Source organism: Nothoprocta perdicaria, unplaced genomic scaffold, assembly GCF_003342845.1.
Source record: "Nothoprocta perdicaria isolate Ctin4 unplaced genomic scaffold, notPer1 scaffold_82, whole genome shotgun sequence".
NCBI classification, from domain to species: domain Eukaryota; kingdom Metazoa; phylum Chordata; class Aves; order Tinamiformes; family Tinamidae; genus Nothoprocta; species Nothoprocta perdicaria.
The window spans coordinates 2,545,862-2,566,047 of record NW_020456110.1 but is presented as its reverse complement, the minus strand read 5'-3'; positions in this window follow the sequence as shown (position 1 = coordinate 2,566,047).

Genomic DNA, 20,186 nt, shown 5'->3' with positions numbered 1-20,186 from the left:
TTGAAAACTTCTGGTAAAAAATCATAAGAGCTCTAAGTCTCTGGATGTCTGACTGGTTTTTATGAAAAAGTATCTTTCCATACAAGAAGACCTTTTATCCCGTACCACAGAATATTTACTACAAGAATTTATTTAGCCATAAAATTATTGCTTTCACATTTGCAATAGTTTTATACAGCACTGTGCATGAGGAAATCCAAAGATATTATGAGAAAAAAGGAAAAATGATGAGGGAATAAGACAAACTTTCCCAGAAGTGGTAAGATTTCTTTATGTGGTATTTTTCTTTCTTAAATATTATTATATTCTATGCCATTTTCAGMAGTGCCTTCTGTCTAGTGCTGTTTGATTTATATCAAATTTAGGTCATGAATCTTAAATGGATTAAATTATCARAGTGTTGTAGACCATCTCTTCAAAACAATTCATTTCCCTTCAAGCCTCAGTTATTGTTCTTAAGCAATGCAAAGAGTTCATGGGTTCTCCTGCTCTGGGGAGGGATTAAATGGGAGTATGATAAATCTATCTCTGAGTAATTAACCAATGTGCTTAGTCTACCATTATGCAAGAATATCCATCACTGTTCATAAGTTAGTATCTCAATAAAGTTGTTCTTATGCATTATAAAGCGCTTTCTGAGACACAGGCCATAGTTCAACAGACAGAATTTCCCATAAGAAGAGAATATCTCTTCTTATATGCTCTCCAAACAAGCAAAAATGATGGTTAGAACTGTACTTGCGGAGAACCTCAAGTTTTGCTTCACAAATTTGAACAGTGAATACCTAAAATTAAATATTTCTTCCTGATATGAAATATGGGTATCAAATGTTTTATTGAAACATGCTAAAAAGGCAATACAAAACCAAAACTAAAACTTTGACTTATTAAAATTATTTTATCACAATGATATCAACTGAATGTTTCTGTCAGTTGCCAAATGGCAACTGAGTGCCATTTTTCCTGTCAAGGAAAGAACTGCGTTGTTCTAGAACATAACTAAATATTTRCCTATTCTTTTTCTTATAAATTAAATCCCAACACATAGAGGGTATATGAAGTGCAAAGATACTTGATGAGAATTCTGAAAAATGCTGTTGTAAACATTTAAATAAATTTAAATAGAAAAAAATACATTCAAACTATTACTATAGATATTTTGGTAATAAGCAAGGTATGTRTTGACTGCTCATCACTGGCTTGATTTTCAGTTTTTAAATGTTCAGTTCAATGTTAATTTCAGTTCACAGGTARTGAGGAGAATGATACTTTTATTTTGAAGTCTATTAATAAATTGAAATGAAAAGAAAAAATATAGCTCTGTTTAAGAACTGGGATGCTGAACAAACATATGTTGATGCTGAAAAGACTAAAGCATCTTTTTCCTTTTGGCTATRGAATTCACAAAGGTTAATTGTGACTATATGCATAACAATTAATTTCAAGATGGTGGGAACACAGATAAGAGTAATGAAGGTTTGGGTTAAATAGTTTTTAGAGTTAGATACATTCTAATTTTAGAGTTTTAGGAAATTTACCTTTGACTAGCTGAAGCAATGTATGAACCATTAGCAATGATGTCCAGAAAGCTGTGGATGACCAWTGATGTCTCAGAGGAGTAGGGAAGGTCAAATGTAATACCGATCATTAGACAGGGAATAAGGAGTACCTAGGGAGCTATACAGACTGCTCAGTCTAAATATAATACCAGAAAGCTACTGGAACAAATTATTGAACAATCAATTTGTAAGTTCTTGGAGGATAATCAGGTGCTAAAGTACGGTCACTGTTAATTTGTCAAGAATAAATGATGTCAAACCAATTTAATTTCTTTTTCTACAGCGTACAGGGCTTTCTGAATAAGGAACACCCATCAGAAGTGGCATTACTTTACTCTATTAAGTTTTTGAACATATCACATCTTTTATACACAAACCAAGCARTTATGGCTTAGATATTACTACTACTACTTTGCTCACTGCTTGTTAAATACTCTAAAGATAGTTGCTTACTTTATATCATGATCTGGCTCTTTTTTTCATTTAGTAGTGGTAATGGTTATATAATTATAAATATAATATGATTTTGTCATATAGTTATATATGAATTATATTCATTTTATGTATGATACTATTTTTTGTGCTTTCAATTTTTGATCAATCATCTTTCAGTTTTCWATCTTGCACATGGAATAATACCAAGCTAGTGAATATCTGTGGATGACACTCAGGAGTGAGAGGCTGCAGGCTCTTTATGGCAAAGAATTACAATTTTAAGCAAATGATCTTGATAAATGGATGAACGAGAAGAAAAAAATATCAAATGTGAGAGGAAAAACAGTTGCAAAATGGAAAATAACTGCTTAGAAAATGATACTGCAGAAAAGAACATAGGTCTGTCTTTGCTCTGGTACAGACTGCATATGGATTGATAGTGTGATGTCACTACAAGACAAGCTGTTGTCATTCTAGTTGTATTATCAGAAGTGTTAAAACRTAAGAGGTAATTGTTCACCTCATGTGCTGCCATTCAGTGTGACCTGGACAGACTGGGAAGATGAGCAGAGAAACTTCTTGAAGTTCAGAAAAGGCAAGTGCAGGATCCTTCAGCCAGGGAGAAATAATCCCACGCACCAGGACAGGCTGCAAGTTGACCTGCTGGAGAGCAGCTCTGCAGAGAAGGACCTGGGGGATCCTGATGAGTTTCAGGTTGAACATAAGGCAGCAATGTGACCAAGAAGGCCAATGGTCTATTGGGGTGCATGAAGAAGAATTTTGGCAGCAGATTTGAGAGAGCTGATCCTACCACTTTTCTCAGCCCTGGTGACACCCCACTACAGGAGAAACATGCAGCTACTGACATAAGTCTAGCGTAGGGCTGTTAAGATGATCAGGGAACTAGAACTTCTCTCTTRAGAGAAAAGGCTGAGAGAGCTGGGTCTGTTCAGACTGGAGAGCAGTAAGGCTAAGGTGGGATTTTATCAATGCTGAACATGAGGAAACTTCCTGACTGGAAAGGTAAAAGAGCACTGGAATACATTACCCAGAGAGGATGTGGGTTCTTCTTCTTTTGAGATAATYAAAAGCTGTCTGGGCACAGTAATAGACAGCACATTCTGAGTCACCTTAGTTGAGCAAAGGTTGGACTAAAAGGCCTCCAGAGTTTTCTTCAGCATCATCTCTTCCAACCTCAACCCTTGTGTGATTCTGTGATTCTTCTTGGCGGTCTTGATATCTCTTCTGGAATATTTTGCACAATATAGGTCACTCAGCTTTCTTGGACAAAAGAGAGTAGTCAAAGTAAGACCATAAGTGGTTTTAAAAGCACTTTATATATATAAATAAATAAATATATATATATATATATATATAAAGTTGGAAGAGCTAGGGAGCTTTTATTCTGTGGAAAAGAAACTTTTAAGAAATGACAAGTCTTCAATTTGCTTTTAAAAAAGATGATGTTTGACTGGTCATCTATGTCTATTGACCCAGAAGAAAAGTAATTAACAAGAGGTTTATGCTTTAGAAGTCATGAGAATTTTTCAGAAGGGCAATTTTGTGACAGAACAAACTATGAAGGTATGTTTTAATATTTAAAAGAAAAAAGATTTGAAAATCAGGTTAGACTAACATCTACGTGGTACGACACACACTTAGCTACTCCTGCCTTAGCCAGAGGATGGGCTTGCCCAGAGCATTTTTAAGAGGTTGCAAAAACAATATAGTCTGTAGTGTCCACAGTTATATTGATCAGAGGTCATTTTACTCACATCTTTCCCACTTTCCTTTTGCATCATATCTGAGAATATTTGAGTTGAATGTGCCTTTTGCAAATACCAGTCATTCTGAGCAAATTTCTTTTTAATCTGTGCAAAAATTTTCAGCTCATTCCTCATTCAACCAGCTTTTATAGAATTTCTTACTTCCTTTTGCATATGAAATATGTTTTTCTCTTTGTAATACTAGAATTTTGTCAGTTATATGAAAAGACAAGAGATTTTGGTGGGTGTATTTTAATTCTAGTATCCATACTACAGGAAAGTAGTCCAAAAATCCAAACCATCTCTTTTGAAGAATGATATATAATATAATAATATATTTTATAATATATTATATCATAATATAATATTATGACTGCAGCTGAGAGCACTGTATTGTGGACTCTAACTGCTAATCATTTTTAGAGAAGACTGAGTAGGAGGAATAACCAGATCCATTGCAGTCCAGGGTTTCAGTCAAATATATATGAGGCAAAAGATAGATTTGTGTTTACTGTAGGAGTCATTTRCCTATTTAGGAATACGTTCATATAGAAATAATGAAAGATAGCTGTATGGACTATGTAGTTTTAGGAATTATTTTATTTGCAAATATATAGGCATACMAATACTGCTTTGCAAAAAAGAAACCTCTAGTATTATTTTATTACATCTACTTTTAGGAAATGTAGAACTGAATTTTAAAATAAGGGAGAACTTCAAATAATACACTTTAACTACATCATTATAGAACAGATTTTCAGTAAGTGATCTTTTTTAAGAGGGGGTTTCAGAAATCCTGGCTTGAATTTCAATAAATAACAATTCATGTTATTCTGTGCATTTGTGAAGAAGTTATTGAGCTTCCAAACATGTCAGCAGAGATCAGATATATAGGAGACAAAGATATGAAAAAAAGAAAAAAGTTATATCTTTACAGGAATAAAAACTACTAGAGTAGCTATTAAAAGTAGCAGAAAAGGAAAGCTTTGTTTTGCCTTGTACTTGTACTCCCTGTAAATATACCTGATCTAAGTGATAAATAGCTGAAAATTTCAGCTAACCAGTGAGAGTTGCAGGTTTCAGAACAAAATAGAAAAAAAAAGATTCTCTGAGCAGCTTCTTCTACTCTCCTGCAGACATAAAAGAGATTTGTACATCAACAACAACAACAAAAAATGTATTATGAGGGTAATGTCTTAAAAGAAACYAAGAGAAGGAAGTCCTAAGGCAATGCATTTTAAGAACTGTGAGATGTCACTCTTGAGATGAACCAAAAGAAGATCTATCTATGCCCAAAGGAATTTTTTTTTTTTTKTGYRMRWGYSYMTWWTWWTMWMAAARWGWGAGAGARAARAGRKRWAAAAAAAAAAAAGACTAACTTGTCATGAGTAATGTGAAACCAGTGACTTTTGCCTTGTTTTTTTTTAACTTTAAAATTCATATATATATATATATATATATCAGTTTTTCAAACCTTAGTAAAGGATACATAAAGAATAAATTAACTTTTCTTCTAAAAATCACTTTAAAGAGGTTTTATTTGTTTTTCTATACATTGTTTTGTCATGGTAAAGATGTTTTTGGGCAAAAGCAAAAAAATAAATATGGARTGAGAGTTTATTCCTAATAATCCTGTTTATCTTTTGTCACATATTTCACGGTCTTCATGTATTTTTAAGTACTGACCTAACTGTAGATTTTTATTTATTTTCTTCAAATAGATTATCCARTAAACTTCTTGTAGGAAATGTTTTGTTCTTTTCTGAAAGAGTCCTTTCATTAACCAAAGGCTATCATTAGCACTGACATAAGAAATGAAACCCATCTTATGGTACCTTGACAAACTGTCTGGTCTATGATCATTTTAGGGAATAGTAATTAAGTTACACTTCACTTCACAGTTGACTTTTTTTTTGAATCACCCAGAAGACTTCTGAGTCAATAAAAACTTCTACTTTCCCTATCTTTTTCTAAATCAACGTAGTTGGACCATATTACATGTCCACACATTTTCATAATTTGCCTGAAAGAAATATAAAACTGGACAGTACAATGAGAAGGAAGACAGGAAAAAAAAGTGATGCATTTGGGAATAAATCCAGGGTCAAGGAATCAAAATCAAATTTATGATAGAGGAGTTCCAAAATAATGTACTGTGGAATTATTCACATAATATATGTATATGAATATATATTCACACAGTATACACATAATGTACCCTGCATGTGCAAAGGGATTGGACTAGATGACCTCTGATTCTATGTTTATGAAGCCTCCTTTGTGGAGACATTGTAGAATGTAGAAAGATTAATTTAGTAAAGGTGTTTTCATCTCTAACCTTCCTGATGTTGTTGATATGTCCTGTCCTTATGCAACAAAAGGGGAGAAATATGTTTCTTCAAAGCTTTCTTACATATTTCTCTACCCTGAAAGTAAAATATAGGTCTTCATGCTTCACTCTTGCAACAAGAAGACAAAGAAACAATGAGGCCAAAACAATTCAGAAAAACACGTAAAAAAAAAAAAAAAAAAAAAAAAAAAAAAAAAAAAGGCAAGAACTCTGCTAGTATTGGTATGCTTTTTATTATTATTATTTTATTTGATAAGATGAACTCTCTGGGAGTTTATTCCAGACCTGTCAAAGTAATTAGGAAGATACTAGCTGGGAACATTGTTCAAGTTACAGCTGAGGACCRACTGGCCAAGCACACTTTCTTGCAAAGGTGTGGGCCTAGAAAACATGATTCAGTCTTAAGAAACTGAGTATTAGAAAACAGTATTAGAAAGCACTTCATAAGAAAGAAGTGAGTTTGAAAGAGTTAAGCCCTTTTTATAGCATTGTATGCATAATAATTATATATATATATATTTAAAAATATATATATATATAAATGTACATCATGTGAGGTATGATGTCAAGAASAAAAAGAAGAAAGGAAACATAAATTTTGTCCTTCCCTGATATTTTGTGCTCAAATGCTGGGGAGGAATAATATTTGTTTTTAACAATATAATTGGCAAATATGAAGACAGAATCCAATATTCTAATAAAGAGATACAAGCTAAGTGGAAGGCARMTTTAGTCTGAGCTTTAAATAGTGAYTTATAAGCTAAAAATAAGTGATCGGGAAAGAGCAGGAATYCAGTAAGAGAAAGAATATCCTTGTTTATAATTTGAAAGTCCTCTGGACTCTACTGTGTCATCTCCAGTGACAGAAGAGAGCTTCAGGATCATATCCTTCAGCCAGAATATACTTGGATTGAATAATACTCTAACATCCACCTGGGCAAAATGCCTTCACTAGAGTTTGCTCTAGGCCAAACCTTTTCTGTGAGTTTTAGAAACTGGTCTTTTGAAGATGTTATGTCAAAATTGCAGGAACATCTGGGGCAAATAGCTTGTCTTTGAAACATTTACTTGGATGTTAAACTCCTTGCAACTCCTTAAAGTTGCTCAACTAATCTGAGAATTTGTATTTTAATTGAGAAAAAAAGACTTCTAACCCTTAGCTTGCCTTAAGCACCAAGACATTTTCTTGTCTGTCTTCTAGCTGAACTGATAAAAGAATATCCCTTGATCACTTTGAATCAGAGCCTGGCCACCTTCCCACACGTTCAGTGGGTCCTGAATCTCACTCTCTATTTCTAATTTCCTGACCAATATATCTAAAACCAGATTAATGTTGCTGGTTTATCGTTTGGGCTAGAAAGACCAAATCTCCCTAAGAACCACATTATAGCCATTTCCTCTCCCTTCTTTTATATATTTCATTTTGTAATCTTTTATTTCCTTTGTTCCTTGGAACAAAGTGCTTTAAAATTRTTTTGAGTGTAATTCAGGAATGCAAATATTACTCTACTGTATATAATCAAACACCTACTGAAAAGATTGCCTCATTTGTTTCTTTTCCGACATGAGGAGCTCTAGAGTGAGTCTGAGAACAATGCTCAGCCCCATGGTGATTACATCATTGCCCTCTGCCCCCTACTTGTGGTGTAGGTATCAAATACCTGGCACTTTTTTAAAAAAAACATGCACTTAAACCTGCAGAAATCTTAAAAGATAAAGCATATATTTGATAAACAAATATATAGACTATTGAGGATTTCCTGTTTGCAAACTGCTCCTTATCATCCACAGACACATGGCCTCATGGAATGATCTGATCAGACACAAAAACAGATGCTGAGGAAATTCATTGAAAATGAACAAGGAGATTGGGATGAATTATTACTCTCTCTGTAACTGCTTACAGCAAAGTTCTTTGAACCTCTGCAGATTATTTATTGTTTTAATGGCTGCATGGGAGATTACTATACTGGAGAGCATTCAACTGTAGAGAAGAATTTTGGTCCTGCCAGGAGAGATATCAAATTGGCTGACACAAAATTAAGAACGCAATCATGAATAGTAAGGCCATTCAAAATTAAGATTGGTGTCATATCTCTAGCACAATTCTTTGTGGCACTATATTATTACTTTTGCAATATATGGTATTCATGGGATTAGATTTAGCTAAAAGCATGGCACATCAGATAGATATAGTCTAATGCAATTTCTCTGTGTCTCCAATAGTCCATTCCTTTAATACTTATCATACAATAAAACCTGGCATTGCTCTTCTCTGTGGTAATCATATAGATCATTGACACTCCAGGTCATGTAATGCATGCCTTCTTCCATTATGTACAGATATATAAGTCTTTCTGTAACTTTCTAATAATAAAAAATGCCTGCTGAAACTCAATTACCATTTTTAGATTTTGTTTGACTTCTTACTTTTTAAAAAATCCTAATTTTGATTAATTTAAATACCCACCTTAATTCACACAACAGTGTCTTTACTGTTCCTAATACGTATTGGTTATATTACAAAGATACAATGCATTAGAGCTGCAGAATATGTCAATATAGTGGCAGTATTTAACAACAAAATCAGACCCAAATGTTTTCACAAACATGGTTACTGATGTTATACAGTTAAATCCAACCTCAAATATGTTACCGCTTTTTCTTTTTGAGAAAATAAAAGGCAAAATAATTAATTTTTCAGAGCAGTATTTTTACAAACTAATCTTCATTATTACATTTAGATAGGACTTAAAATTACTATAATAAATATAGCTTATATATAATAAATATATACTGTTTTTCCTTTCTCAATTTTAGAAATAGAAAAAAAAGGTAAATTCTTATATGAAAAAAAAATATTATCAGAGTCAGCTACATAACTTTACAACTTTTCTGAATCCTGACAACAAAGGATTGCAAAGCCCTAGCTAAAACCGTTGGTAACTCAAAACTTTTAAGGAATCTTTTGTGATATGAACTTAACTTCATGTAAAAAAAAGTGAATGACAGCAAGAGGAAATATCTGAAAGACCAGATGGTCTTTGAAGTTTTGCCCTAATTCAGTGGATGGTTAGTCAGCTGGGAAGTAGTGTTTTATATTTTTTTCTTCCTGCATATAAAATATATCCYATGTTGCAAGCCTTAATATTGTAAAATAATAGTATATTTGCCGTATATTTTGAAGGAAATATTCTGTCTTTGCTATTTATCATTAGATAGTACATGCTTATGAAGTGACAGAATATGGCTTTTTGGTGGTATGTGAACAAGTATTTGGCTAGCTTCTCTATCTTTTCTAGGGTCTTAAATGCATGATGACAAAGCTAATGAACGTAAGGAAATTCAGATAAACTTTGAACAGAAACATCAATTAATTTGTAACTCAATTTAAGCATAAGACAGGAATAATTATTCTAGGACTAAAGTCACCAGGACTAAAGTTAAATGCCTTGAATATTCCAGTAAAATTCTGTGGGACATAATCATTTAATAATTCTGATATCTAGGAGAAAATTTACAGTGATAAAAAAGTCACATAGTGTAACTATTCATTGTATCTGATGTATACAAAGACAGACCTTTTTTTTGGACATCAGACTTCTCATTTGCAAAATCAAATTTGACATGGTGGCTTAAGGGGAAACTTGTTCTGGGTCCTACTTCACTGGGCTTCATGAAGTCCTGCTCATATTGTGAGAATATCCCATAGAATAAGTGTATTGAAATTATGTAACTACATTTGTATCATTTTAAGAAGAGAAAAAGTAGAAAGTTTTCAAAACTCTACAAAAATATTCTCTCAYGTGTTTTCTTTTTCTTTCTCAGTCCTTCATCAGAGATTTATTTGTTGTTTTATTTATTTCAGTTACATCCTAAAAAGCATGACTGCAGTGATATGCAGACCAGTGTACATTTTGACCAAGCAGGCAGACTTGCTGAGCTTCCAACTCAAACCCAAAGAGCAGAGTGAGCTGCAGTTGACTCAGGATGTGTGTTGACTTGCAAAGAGATTCCTTTGACCCCCAAGAAGATCCTCTTTCACGTCCAAAGAAAGGCAACAAAGCTGGTGAAGGGGCTGGAGCTCAGACCTTACAAGGAGCAACTGAAGGAATTTGGGTTATTTAGTCTGTAGAAGAGGAGGCTCAGGGGAGACCTTACTGCTCTCTATAACTACCTGAAAGGAGATTGTAGTTTGACGAGGACTGATCTCTTCTCCAGAAAAACTACAGATAGAACCAGAGGAAATGGTCTCATGTTGCACCAGAGGAGGTTCAAGTTAGACATTAGGAAGAAGTCCTAGACATGGAAAGAGTAGTCAAGCTGCCCAAGGAAGTGGTGGAGTCACCGTCTCTGGCAGTGTTCAACAAACATGCAGATGACACAGTTAAGCACARTTTTTAGCAGACATTGTATTGAAGTCACACTCAGTGACACAAGTCCACTCACAGATGGACTCAACGATCTTTACGGTCTTTTCCAAACCTTATGATTCTATGATTCTATGATCCTCTATTGTGCCAAGGCCACTCTGCAGATCATCTTTAACTCCCAAATACAAATACACTAAACATAGCGAAGCTGTCCTATGATCAACAAGGTACAAAGCATGCAACAGCAGACAGTCTGCTACACTGTGTTCATAGCTTAGATCAATAATGGACTGCAGAGAAAAGGGATAAGTGGGGAAACAGGTAGTTAAATGGCTTTTTCTGCTCTCATCCACATATATGATCTTTTTTTTTTTTTTTTTTTTCTTACAGAAGGCATTCAGGTTAGTTGATTCTTAGTAAATTATTTACTCTTAGTAAATCTATGCTGACTGTTCTCCATCCCCAGGAGACTGTTCTCCTTCTCCCTCATGTTCCCAGAAATGTGCTTTATACTCCTTGTTCCCAGAAGACTGAAGTGAGGTCAACTGTCATGTCATTCCTGATTGTCCTTTTGTTGTTCTTTTGAAGATATCTGCAACATTTGCCTTTCTCTGGTTGTAAGGGACCTTCTCCAGTCTTCATGACATATCAAAGCTGATAGAGAATAGTTTGCAAGGATGTCCATCTCCCTTAGCAACCTCAGGTGCAACATATGGGCTTTCAGGGACTTGTGTGAGTTGAGCTGTCCCTGTGCAAGAAAACCCTGACTCATCTCATATCTAGCTTCTCTGCTCTTCAGGACCTAACACTATACAAAGACTCTTGGCAGACTCTGACATCAAAAAAATGAGGCAAAATAGAAGACCTCAGACACACTTGTATCTGTTTTTTGCTAATTCAGTTGCCCTGTTCAGCACAAGTCCCATATTTTCCTCATTCTGCCTTTCATTACTAACGTAACAAGAGATGTTTTTGTTGGCATTGATGTCCCTACAAATTTTCTTACCCCACCTATGCATGCTCAGACAATGATTTGGCCTTTCATGATTGTCATTCCTTCATTCTGCCTTTTTCCACTGGAGATGTGCCAGGAGTTCTCAATTTAATCAAGCCARTCCTTTATTTTCTGGGTATTGGGATGAACTGGTCTTGTATTTAGAGAACACTGTCCTTAAGACTTGACAATTTGCCTGAAATCCTTTTTCCTTAGAGCTGCTCCTTCGAGATTCCACATGCCAGTTTCTGACTAAACCAGAATCTGCTCATTCAAGGTCTGTGATCTGTTTCTATCTTTTCTCTCTCCCTTCAGGATGCTGAACTCCATGGTTTCATGGTCAATACAACTAAGGTTGCCTTTGTTTATCATGTCCTGTCCCCCCGTATTAGTGAAATGAAGATACAATTGCACATCACCTCTAGTTGGTCCTTCCAGTATCTGCATCACTGTTTAGTACCTGCCTCTTTCCTGAAGCCCTCTTGATTAACAAGACACAGTAGCATTTCAGGAGATGTCAAGAGGCTAAAGTCTTCCAAAAGGACTGGGCTRTGTGGCAGGGACTTCTCCAAATTGCTTAAAGCATTCTCCATTCAAATCTTCATCTTGAGTTTTACTGGATGCTCCTCTGACTGATCCATAGATTTCCACCTTTTTTTCATTTGATTCCTATGCCCAGCTGCTCCTTCTCAGGGAAGGCATCCTACCTCCTCTTCTCCCTTGCCTGAGCATCCTTGCTTACAGTTAGAAAATTTACTTACTCTTATAAATTAAATACACACATACACATGTATACACACACAGACATATGTAGATAGATATGCATCTAAAAATCTGTGACTGAAAAACAAAGCACATTGTAGGATGATAATACCAAATAATGAATGAATGTGGTCTGTAGTAAGAACAACACTTTGAAATCCACAATATTCCAGTTACAAAATAAACAGTACATTGTAAATCACTAAAAGTATTCAAAAGGTGTAAAGGATATAGAAGATAAACAAAAACAGAGCTAAATATGCATAKTCCAATAAACATGAAACAGGTAATCACACTATGTTTGAAGGTAATTTTAGATATCTTCTTCCTCAAAGGTAGGTAACTGGAATAGTTCAAATGAATACAGGTTAAATAAAGGTATGTCAGTCCTGGCTTTGTAAAGAGATCTCTGATCTCATCTAGACCTTACTGTATTAAATTGTGACCTTAGCAAGAGCTAGAGATGTAAGTGAAAAAAAAAAAAAAAAAAAAAAAAAAAAAAAGGTAATAGCATTTCTATGAGAAATAGATTTTTTCATAGATTTCTGGACAAGCAGAGACAATTAGCTTGACTCAGATAGCCCCTTCACTAGGAATAAAATGGTTGGATTGAAGACTAATTGTCTTTTGCATCTGCCACCTAATAAAATTTTATATCCCTGAGGTTTTTCATATGACCAAGATTCATCACTTCTCATCATCTTGAATTCAGAAGCCCTGGAAGCCCATGAGCCCATGCAGGAGATGACAGTGTGACCTAGGTTCATCTGCTAAATCCCTTGAGAAATGAGGAGGGCGTTCTGTTTTAGTCAATCAATTTAAAATGGGCTTATATTGTAAAGAGCATGGGGAGAGGTTTTAGGCTTAGCCGGTTTTATTACAGAAGCCATCTTGAGCATTCTGAAAAATGCTGTATGATTGTTATAATCAGGGGAACAAAATCAGGTCAAGGGTAAATTGAATAATGTAATAGAATATTGAGTGAAGTCTTGTGGGATAGGTGCTTGATAATGATAATTTCAGCCTTTTTTTACAAGCTTTCACTGCTTTGTTACCTGCAAAAATACATTTAACCTAACTAATACTATGTTACTTTCCAGAGTAGACTTTGAAATGCTGCATGAGCAAACTGTATTATTTTTAAGAATAACCTCCAGTGAAGACAAATGATAATATCCTTGCTCTCTCATGCCTCATTGGTCATTTTCAACACCCAGAATATGTTCCCTGAACCTAAACAGAATGGAATTGAAGAAGAAATTAGAATGATTTCTACTGTTTTTTTTTTTCCCTCTTACTGAGGATTCTCATTAAAAAGGACAATAACTAATAGTTTGCCTTCTGTTGATGGGCACCAATGGCCCCATAATGAATGCGGAAAATATTTGTTTCATAAACCTCTGCTATATAACTTGCCAGGAAGAAAAGCACAGCATGGAGTGAGAAAACTAGTTGAATTTTTTGCTGTGTGAATCTGGACGTGAAGTGAACAGTGAACTACAGTGCCCATGCTAGGCCTTCATTTAAACGTTTTGAATAGTCTGTATCTTTTGTCAGAAGCACATTTAGCCTGGTAGACAGAAAAAAAAATCAGAAATTCTGACCCAGGAATGCTACCACAGGGGAAAAATTAATGTTTTTCTCATGTAAAGCATGAGATGATCTTTATGCAGGTTTTTACATGCTTGGAATTTGCACTATCTGTAAATGATACCACAAACAAGCTATCCAAAAAGTGAAAGTATTTGTTGATGGTCAGAACTGGAGACTGTATGTCAAGGTCTTTCCAGGACTTTAACCATTTGTGCAATTGAAAACTGTTTTTTAAACATTGATTTATAAATTTGAGATCTCATTTTTCTCTCATTTGCACAGCTACCACTACAGAAAAATACCATAATGGCTCTCAGGGATCATTAATAGCCCATCACTGACTCTCATTTCCAGTCAATAAGACCATGAAACTCAGTGAGTATCTGAATTTTCAACTCAGCTGCTGAACTGAAAAAAGTGGGTACAGACTAGGGGAAAAGAATGAACAAAGCTCTAGTTTTAAAAAGATGCCAAGCTCCAGCCAAACCTGTAGATACTATGAAGCACAAAACCTTCCCTTTGACTAAAAAGCTTTGTGTTAGAGATATATATTTCAGGAGAATTTCAGACCAGAGGAAAAGAGGACCAGACTTTTAAACGCAGAAGACGAGGAGGCAAAAGTGGTACTGAGACATACTTTTTCTCAGTAGCTGACCTAGTATTTATGTCTGCAGTTTCAGGCTCTTCAAGACTATTTCCTTCCTTTCTATGGTAGTTCTGATCCTGCTGAGAAATACAGTTGTTACCAGTGATATCCCGAATGTTTTTCCTGTAAGTTAACCCACATGTTGAGAGCTTACACTGTACAACAATTGCTCCAAGGAGAGCAAACACCACCCAGTCCCTCCAACATGCTGCTGCTGACTCAACAGGTGCTGCTCCTCCTCACACACTGCAGCATCCTGAAGGCATCTCACACCCCTCAGGACCGTGTGATCTGCAGCGTAATTGTTCCTCATCTGTGAATACGGGAAGTAAGGAGGCATTGATGATATATCTATATATATATAGTGTGTGTATCTATATTATTAGAAACACAGTGAGAAAAATCTAAATGAGCAATTTCAATAAAACAGTGTTGTCTCTGCATTCAGAAAGATATCTGAGAAACCTTAATATTCCAAATTTTATTATTTGAATTTTATTTTGTGTTATGACAGTAAGTAGTATTGCTGTAAGAAAACACATGGTCTGTAAAACTGAATATTTAACAATTTTAAATATTTTGATAAATGACAAAGTATATGATATACACTTGATATTTACATTCTGTTTAATGGTTTTGTTTGCTTTTTATCAGATTTAATTGATTGAACTTTTTACTGATGTTCATCATGATTTTCCTGGTGAAGATTTATTATAGTTAAATTTAATATATAGATASTTTTTCAGACTCAGGTCTGTTCTTTCAATTATATGTTCTGCATACAGTCTACTTAACTAACTCTGAGCAGTTTTCAAATTTGTTTTGCATGTGTAATTCTATAGTTTAAATTCTTGTTTAACGGATTGCCATCTCAGTACATTTAGTTTACATAAAGGTTCAGACAGAAAAACTGGGGCACTTTAGAAGTTTGTTTTTGGAGTTTTATGCTATTTTATAGCCTGAAATAAGCACTGCTTACAGCTATTTTGTAATCTTTATCCAAGACTTGACCTGTGGCCTTCTGAGTAGATACATCTCATGAAATATAAAATATCTAGAAAACGCAATTACACTAGAAAACTTAAGATCTAAGATCAGGTGTTCCCCTTGACTTCAGCCATACCAAAAAAAAAAAAAAAATCTCATCCATTCAAATTCTTTTAAGGATCTGTGCTTACAAGTTTTCTCAAAAGTATTTACAACACTTGAATACCTACCTTATTTTACTTCCTTATTAGTACTTCATATTTTCTTAATATACAATAATGATTCAATTAAATTTGAGAACTGATTCTTGCCTTCCTGTCCAGTAAAAGATTAAAAAATTTGTTGCCAAAGAAACACACAAGAGACTGGTTTGTGGGCACATGATCAGCTCTGTCARACTGCAGACATTAGAAAAGTTCCTGCCAACCACCTTAGCAAACTGTGTGCTTGTGCATGCTGTTTCCAGTTGGGAGATAAAACATATTAGCTTAGACTTCCCTGGAAGAGAGCAGGCTTGCAGACATACTGTATCTATTTCCTGGCCTATTAATTAGTCTATGTCCACGCTTCACAGAATAAAATGAAGCCGTCTTGCATCAGCACGGCACTATGCCCAGGCTCATTATTTCGACCAGCAGGGCTAATTAGCTCAGGTGCAGTACCACAAGCTACGGATGTCCTGCTTCTAGACTTGCATGGTGCTGCTTGCCCCGAGGAGACATCAGTTATTTCAGAGCTAGCTGGGTGTCTACAGGATGCTGCACTTTGTAATGTGATCACTTACCTTAAACACTTCTTTGCTGTTTTCTCATTTCTCCTTTTTCACTTACTGTAATATTTATGTTCTGAGGATTGTCCCAATCTGCTGTCAGGGGAGGTTTCTATATGATCCCAAGAGCAAGATTAAGACACAAATGAGGTCAAATACCGTACAAACTTATAAGCTCTATTTTCATAATAGCGATAGGACAGAGAGAAGAAGAAAAGGAAAACAAAAAGAAGAAAGATAAGCAAGCAAGTGGGAGAGATGCAGCAAGATTAGTTACCACCAGCACTATAAATCCAGCTCTGCCTCGGTGCAGGTGATGATTTTCTTGGAAGAGAGTTGAGAAGAAAGGAAAGCAGCTTCTCTGTCTGCACCCCCTGGAGGGGTAAAACGTAGTCCTTTTATTGTCCCAGTTCTTGAAGAGCAYGCCCACTTTCTTAAAGTTTTTTGCTTTGGTGCTCCTCTTCCCCCCACACTCAACTGCCAGCGCCACTCGTCAGGCTCTGCTGAGTATTGTTGAGGTCTTGAGCTAGTCCATGAAGTCGTGAATTGTGTAGAGATAACAAACCTTGAGATGGCATCCCAGTCTTCTCACGGACAGGATGCCAAGGCCAAGAAGTTGTTAATTGTACGAAGATAAGATACCTGGAGTTCATACCTTAGTCTTCCCAGAGACAGCATGCCAAGGCCAAAATTTAGCTGATGTAGTAGTCTTCCCAGTAATAGGAGGCTAGGAATTTGTAAATTATATGGCAACGACGTCGAGACAGAACACGGTCCACAAGTCTCTCACAAGGATCTCATCCTGTATTGCTAGATGTAAATTCTTGTCCAGCAGCTTTTGTATCCAACATGAAATACATGTTCAAAAGACTTTTTTTTTTTTTTTTTCCTAAGCATGCAAGGCCCCATTCTCAGAGAGTGTYAACTACACTACCAAATTAAAGATAAATGCTGAGACATGAACCTGCTAGGGGGGAAAGAGCTTCCCCTGTCTCAAGGGAAAAAGCTTAATAATCATAATATGATTATGCATTTCTATACAAGCACACATATGTATACACACATCCTGAGAACATCTCTATGAAGGATTATTTACATGAAAAAAAGATATCCATATTATATATTTCATTTAKAAATCATTTTCTAATCACTAATATTCTGATTTATTCTGTTTATATAGTCTGTGGCTTACTACCTTCTTTCTAGTTATTTTCATAGAAACCAAGCAGAGGTAAGGTTACTGGCATGCAATTAGCATGAATGTGTGCCTCAACTGAAATAATCTTGCTGCAGATGATACTGCTCTCAGATGACCATGCCCCAGTTTTTGTGCAAGTTGCCATGCATGATGCATGCAGCCTTTTGAATCTTTAGAAGTCAATATTTCAGAAAAAAGCTACTAATTGGAGGCTGCAACTCAAACCCTTCTCCAGCCTCATTTCTATTGGAAGGATAGAATTCTACATACAATAGAACATGATAAAATTATCATTTAAGCTTTTCAGATACTGCTGAAATCACATTGTTATGTAGAGATTTTCTGTATGTTAGTACTTAAGAATTAATCAATGAGAACTCACGGCAAGGCTTTTCTGTCCAGTCATCTTGCTAGGAGGTATTGCAATCTTTATAAAGTTATTGAAGCAAATTTTAATCAGTTTATATTAAAGGAAATTGTACTCATTACAGGAAATAGAGTTAACATTCTACCTCATTCAGAAAGTATGTAATTAAAATCAAGGAACTGGGCAGTTAGGATGAAGAAGTCTCAATAACAATTTTTTTTTTCAGATTTTTTTTCAGATTATTAGAGGGTAAAGTATAATGTATTTAAACAGAGAAGTAAACTAGAGCGATTTTGATGAATCTACTGTCTTCTTCACCTCTTCTTCAGTCAGTGAGATCTAGGAAAAGGAATCTTAAATTTTTATAGATTTTAAAGGAAGATATTTGCTCTCTTTTTGTGTTTCCCAGATTGCACCTTCCTTCAGCTCATCAATTGGTACAAAATATATAGGAACTTGGAAGCATATGTTTCAAGTGCATAGCTCAGAATAAGTAAGGTGGGATTAAATTTTCCAAGTTTGTGGAGTGTTTGTTTGTTTGTTTTGGGGTTTTGTTTTACAGAGCCTTTGCAAAATTGAACCACCTTTAGGGAAAGACAATTTTGATGAGTTCAAATTCCCTCCTGACAAAAAATGTAAGTGATTTCAAATCATTGCTGAGACGTCTATCCAGAGATATCTATGAGATAACCTTAAGAAGAGGGGGAAGTCTAACCTTAGCTTCAAGTTTTGGTGTTCGTTTCTGCCTGGAGCCTTAGAAAATCATTCATCTCTTCATCATGAAGTGAGGAGTGCAGATGCCCGTGCTATCAACTACATAGTTGTAGCTGTGAATATATGGAGGACCAATATTTTGACACATTAGAAGCTTGAAATATGCACTGCAGATATCTTTTTTTTTTGGAGAAATGAAGAGTATATGTTATATCTTCCTCCTGTGCTGCAATAGGGTGAGCAACATTCTTTAAGAAGTGATGTTCACACAAGAACCACTATTATTTTGATGCCTTCAAAAACGTACATCCAGCTTCATACATTAAGTGATCATTGTAGTGTTCACCATTAATGATGTACCAGGAACCTGAATAATTTGTGTGGCATAAATGTAAAGCTAGAATGCTTAACATATACACATACTATGCATATTCTACTGCCTTCAGCCTCAGATCCACCCCATGGCATGAGTCAGTGCTACAGAAGGTGTTATCTGCTCTGTTTTGAGCGTACACTTATCACTAAGTGCACAATCTCAGGAAGCAGGGTCAGATGTCCGCTAAAATTTGCAAGCCAGATGTCCTTGCATCTTCTCTAGCAAGATGTGCTGCCCAAGCAACTAGTTTAGCACTAACTCATGATCCTTTCTTTACCTGCTCACATCTTTCCTTCATCAATTCTTGATTGCTTTGATCTACTGGATTGAGCTTACATCACTAGAACAACAATATCCATCTTCATTTGCATTTATTACACTTGTACAATGCAGACTACACTTCTAAATAACCAGAGAGATCATTTTATTTTTTATAGAGATGCATTAAATGTCTGTAAATATTTTTGATTTTATCACGCTATGGTCTCTATGAATTTAACAATGAGTTCTTCTCATCGTTAAATTTTTCCACTCAGTGCTAAATTTTTCAGGGCCCCACCTTGCACACTTTATTCCAAACGTGTTCATAGGAATGTAGGATAGCAATTGGGAAGTGTGCTGTTAAAATATTTTTTGTAGAAAATGTAAATATAAAAGTATAGATTTGCAGAATTACAAAAAAAAAAATAAGAAAAAGGAGATAATTTTTGGAATGGCTAAAATTTTAGGAAACTGTAGGAGAGATTTTCAGTTGTCTGAAATCACTATTGCTAAACTAGTTAACACAGTTAGGGATCCCTGGTTTGCCTGTTTATTGTTGGTTAAATCTCTGTGAGGGTAGTTTTGCATAGATTAGGACAGATTTTTCCTAAGGAAAGAAAGAAGCGATGTCTATTAAATTTGTAAGTTAACAAATCGTCCCCAAATGCATTAACTGCAACCATTTCACCACCATCCCATACAGCTAGTCAGAAACTTCATTTCGTATTCATGAAATTGGCAACTTTAAAGATACATAACAAAGCTGGTGTTGCTTCTAGGTGTCTATTGAACATGTAACTAGCAWATGATTTCCTCTCCCTTCTCAGACAACTTCCATTATGCCAATTTTTAGTAATTCAAGTGGAAATTTTCTGATCTGAACATATAGGAATAGTGCATTATTTTCATGGTTAGAAAACTCAAAAAGAAAAAAAAAAGAAAAGAAAAAAAATAAAAAGCTTGACACTTCAGACTTACTTCAAGCAGAAGTCAGAAAAGAAAAAATTCCCTCCAAGAAAGTCAGGAGACAATGAAG